Raw genomic sequence first — 5,465 nt, forward strand, 5'->3', positions numbered from 1 at the left:
TTCCAAAATGCTTTTAAATTAATTTTGAAAATAAGCAGTTTAACATTGGGAAATGCTACTTCTTTCTGTATATTAAACTTGCTAAAGAATTTAGAGCTTGTTAAGCATATTCTGCATTGACAAGCAATATTTTTAATGTTTTGCCTGTCAATGCAGAATGTTTTTGTTTATATCATTCTGAGGATCATCCATGTGGTGTTTTTCATTTACCGTTCAACACTAATTAATATTTATTTGTCATTAAGCACTTTACATCATCGTTTGTCTAGTACCTGGCAATTTAACTCACTTTCCTATTTGTTCTGTGCAAAATGATTTGCACAAAACTTCTCAATTCCATTCTTCCTTTCCCTGCCCTAAGGGCTAAGGGCTTATTACTATGCAGTAAGTTGAAGAGGTCAAAGCTGTCAGCTGATGGATTGAAGTGTTTTCCCCTTATCAAAACCTTTCCTGCCCTTCCAACGCAGGGGCAAGATTCAGAGACATTTGGGGTAGATTATCTGAAGTTTTGTCCTCATTTAGCTGGACCAAAATATAGTAGAAAGACCAGGGGCTTCATAATCACACAAACAAAGATTTGAATTCTCATCCTGTTGTATATGGACCTTATTCCAAACCACTCTAAGACTCAATTTCAACATCTCTATTAAGGGGACAATACTAACTAAGCTCATACCATTTTTTGAAGATTAATATATCTAAAGCACCCAGATTTAGTACCTTGCTCATACTAGGCTCTGAATAAAGTTACCTAATTTGGGTAAATAATTAAGTGTAGGAAGAACAAGACAAAAGAGAATTTAGAAGTAAATTAACAAGGCATCTTTTGTGTCTAGGTAGTATGGTACAGTGGAAAAAGGATGAGGGCCAATCTGCCTTCATCAGGCTTCCCAACCAACTGAACGTTCCCCTCATCTGTGAAAATGAGCATAATCCCGCTACTTCATGGAGTGATCATGATAGAGTTAGGCTCATCATATGAGATCTTACTTTCCCTTTTCTTACTTCCCCTTTAATACTCTTTCAAAGGACATTCTCTGCCCACTCCTTTTTGGACAGAGACTGACAATTTTATTTATTTATTTATTGAGATGGAATCTCACACTGTCGCCCAGGTGGAGTGCAGTGGCGCGATCTCGGCTCACTGCAAGCTCTGCCTCCCGGGTTCGCGCCATTCGCCTGCCTAAGCCTCCCAAGTAGCTGGGATTACAGGCAACCGCCACCATGCCCAGCTACTTTTTTTGTATTTTTAGTAGAGACAGGATTTCAGTGTGTTATCCAGGATGGTCTCAACCTCCTGACCTCATGATTCACTCGCCTCGGCCTCCCAAAGTGCTGGGATTACAAGCGTGAGCCACCGTGCCCGGCCAAAAATTTAATATCCACTCTCATAATGTTTGAAGAATAAGAGGGGAAACATGAGGTGATTTCGGTTCTTGTTTGCATTTCTGATGGAAGATGGGTGAATCTATTGATGATAACATGTCTCTATTTTCTGTGGGTCTAAGCTCCTAGGCAGGTAAACTGAGGACTGCCCACACCAACTCAATACAAAAATCCAGCTGCTCTGATTTGCTGATTGTAGCTCATTCATTTATTTACATTTATTAACTGCCTACTGGTACAGACATTGGACTGGATGCTAGTCATGCAACTGTGAATAGAACAGTCCTTGTTATAGAGAGTTATAGAAGACAAATTATTACAGAGTTGTGATAGTATAATCCATTTATTTATTTGAGAAATATTTGTTGAATATTTATTGGGTGCCAGGCACTGTAATAATGTGTTAGATACAGCAGGGAAAAAGAGCTAGTCTCCAACCACAAAGAGTTTATAGTCTCTTGGGAGGGACAGACAATTACCTAAGTAGTAACAATACAGGGTTGTAATCGGGGAAGTATGGAGATCTATGAGTTTTTAAAGAAAGGGGACTTTAGCATATGATCAAGAACCTTTTGTAAAGGAAGTGATGTGTAAGCTAAGATCTGAAGGACAGGTAGCAGTTAACCAGTGAGAGAAAGAAGGATGGGGGAAGGAAAGTTTCAAGTAGAGGCAATAGTGTGTGGAGAGGCCCAGGAACAATGCAGAGGAATCTTAGCACATCTGAGGAACTGACAAAATTCTGTTGTGGCTGCACAGAGAATGTGAAAAGGGTGTTGATATACAGGTACTAGGAGAGCACAAAAGATGCACTTAACTGTGCCCATGGATGTCAGGGAAGGATGCCTAGAAGGGAAGAAATTAGAATTGAGGCTAAGCATGAATTCACCAGGTGAACAAAGGGAGGTGAAGGCATTTCTGACAAAGGGAAGGAATGCATAAAATCCTAGAGAGAGAATGAGACCGGCACATTCTGGAAATGAAGCTCACAGCTGTAGTTTGAATGAAGGGATGAATAGTAGGACAGTGATGGGAAAAAACAGACAGGGTCACATCATTAGGGACTTTGTTAGAATGAATTGCGACATTATGCTGTTAACTAGGATAGGGATCTAGAGGAGAATTTTAAGAGAGAGACTCATGGGAAGTAACTGAGCATCTGGGTGTGTAATAAGGAGGATGGATAGCAGGGTGGGCCCGACAGGATGCAAGAAGACACCCTGGGAGAACATTGCCCTCATCCAGGTAAAATATAATGATGGTGTGAGGAGATGGGGAAAGCATTCATGAATAGTGATGTAACTGACAGGTCTAGATCATTGATTCCATGAAGAAGTGATGAGCAGGCAGGATCAAGGATGACTCTTCATTCTTTTGGCTCTGATTGTGACTCCACTAAAGAGATAATTATGGAAGAAAGAATCAATTTTGGAGAAAAGATAGAAGCTGCAATAAAGGAGGTGGTGAATTGAGGTTATCTATAGGACACCCACATGGGACAGTCTGCAGTCAGGGGGCTGTTACTCTGGACCTCAGGAGAGCAGTCTAGGGTGAAGATGTAGATTTAAGAGGCAAGTGTACGGCTGGGCGTGGTGCCTCACATCTGTAATCCCAACACTTTGGGAGGCCAAGATGGGTGGGTCACCTGAGGTCAGGAGTTCGAGACCAGCCTAACCAATATGGTGAAACCCAGTCTCTACCAAAAGTACCAAAATTAGCTGGTGTGGTGGCATGTGCCTGTAGTTACAGCTACTCAGGAGGCTGAGACAGGAGAATTGCTTGAACCCGGGAGGTGGAGGCTACAGTGAGCCGAGACCACATCACTGCACTCTGGCCTGTGCGACAGAGCGAGACTCCGTCTCAAAAAGAAGAGGGAAAAGTAGTAAGTGATAATAAGTGAAAGGGTAAGACTGATTGAAGCCCAGTAGAGTAAGAAAATTAAAGTCATTTCTTGGCCGGGCACGGTGGCTCACACCTATAATCCCAACATTTTGGGAGGCTGAGGCAGGAGGATCACTTGAAGCCAGGAGTTGAGACCAGCGTGGCCAACATAGCAAGACCTCATTTTTATTCTTTTAAAGTCATTTCTCACTTACCTATACTGTCTGATTTTCTTCTTTTTCTACAACGAGTGTGTCTAAGATTACTGTGTAAATATTTAAGGACATTATTTCCAAAGCTTGTACACAGTAGGAGGAATATCTGTTGATCTGACAACAAAGAGAAGGATAGTGGTGCTGTAGGTAAGTTTGTAAGCAAGAAGATGAAAAGCAGACAAAAGGTTTTTCAAATGTTCATATTTAATTAATGCTCTCAATTTGTTTTTTCAGCAAAATGGGTAAGGATAGCTGCTGATCCAAAGGGGGCAGGGATTGAAGAATGTGACAGAAATGTAGAATAGCTTACTCAAAGAGGCAACAGAGAGGGAGTTGTCTAAAGATAAGTTTTAAAAGATTGAAATGAAGCTTATATTCCTTTGTGTAAAATGGTGCTATATGCAGGAGTGTTCCTAAGCGGTCAATGGAACAAAGTGTTTGAAATCTGGGCTGTGTGTAATATTTCTGGACAATATAATCATATTATGATGATAACATGTTTTTAATGCTCAGTATAATGCATGTGCCTTTTTTTTTTTTTTTTTTTTTTTTTTTTAAAATGAGACAGAGTCTTGCTACGTAGCTCAGGCTGGTCTCCAACTCCTGGGCTCAGATAATCCTCCCACCTCTGTCTCCCAGGTAACTGGCATTATAGGCACATGCATTTGGCATATGTGCCTTTCATTTATTTATTTATTTATTTAGAGATGGAGTTTTGCTCTTGTTGCTCAGGCTGGAGGGCAATGGCGTGATCTCAGCTCACTGCAACCTCCGCCTCCCGGGTGCGAGTGATTCTCCTGACTCACCCTCCCAAGTAACTGGGATTACAGGCATGCACCACGACGCCCAGCTAATTTTGTATTTTTAGTGGAGACAGGGTTTCACTATGTTGGTCAGGCTGGTCTCAAATTCCTGACTTCAGGTGATCCACCCACCTTGGCCTCCCAAAGTACTGAGATTACAGGCATAAGCCACTGCGCCCGGCTTATATGTGTCTTTTAAATCTCAGGCACAGCATTTATAAAAGTACCATGCAACACACCCTGCAAGTTAACATTTGTTATATCACCAAAGAGGACCCAGTGTTCCCTTGCCTGTAACTAGACAATAATTATGTGACCTCCAGTGTCAAGATGTGCTTAGAGCGCTAAGAGACCCACAAGTTTGCAAATTTAATAATGTGAGACTCCTCCAGAGGGCCATCACAAACTTGTAAGGGCACATGTATTTGCAAAATTAATTTTTAGGTCAGAGGGAGAGAAGATAGGCCTAAAGTGTTGACATGGCAAGAATTTACTGTATCTGTTTTGAGGGCAGCATCTAACCCAGTTAGTGGCTCCTCTAATAATTAGTTGTATTCCTGGGAGAATCTGAAAATCCCAATGAGTGTGTATGGCTGCTTCCAATCCAGAGAAGTTGGTTTGCTAGTGAGAGGATTTATTGGATTTAAAATGTTTTTCTTTCTGTGATTTTTCTGACCCAGAAATACGCTTTTTATTTCAGCAGCTCTCTTAAAAGAACTGAATAAATGACCGTTCCCAAACAATCACCATTAACTATAAATCAAAATGTTATGTTTCCTCAGTTATGCTATGGTTCTTCAGTTTGTTTTCCTTCTGTCACAAATGAAGTATAATCCACCACCAGAATGATGATTAAAGGCATTCTACCAAAAATATTTTCTCCATTCTGCGGCAAACACTTGTCTTCTCTAACTTAAGTTGAACAGCCCTTATTTAACTCAATGTTACTATGCCCTACCTGAAATAGAGGCATCTGGAATTTATTCTCTTATTTTCTTTCTAATTATAGCTTAATTTATTAACCACACATTTTAAGATGGTTATTCCTGGTAGGTTTCTCTATTACAAAACATACTAGAGTTATTTATTTCAAAATAATGTTCTTATTCTTTTGAGGGGTGGATATCACAGTGGTCTCTCTGTGCTTTTTTCTGTGTGTATTCAATTGAATAATCTCAAAAGT

Source organism: Macaca thibetana, chromosome 8, assembly GCF_024542745.1.
Source record: "Macaca thibetana thibetana isolate TM-01 chromosome 8, ASM2454274v1, whole genome shotgun sequence".
Lineage (NCBI taxonomy): Eukaryota > Metazoa > Chordata > Mammalia > Primates > Cercopithecidae > Macaca > Macaca thibetana.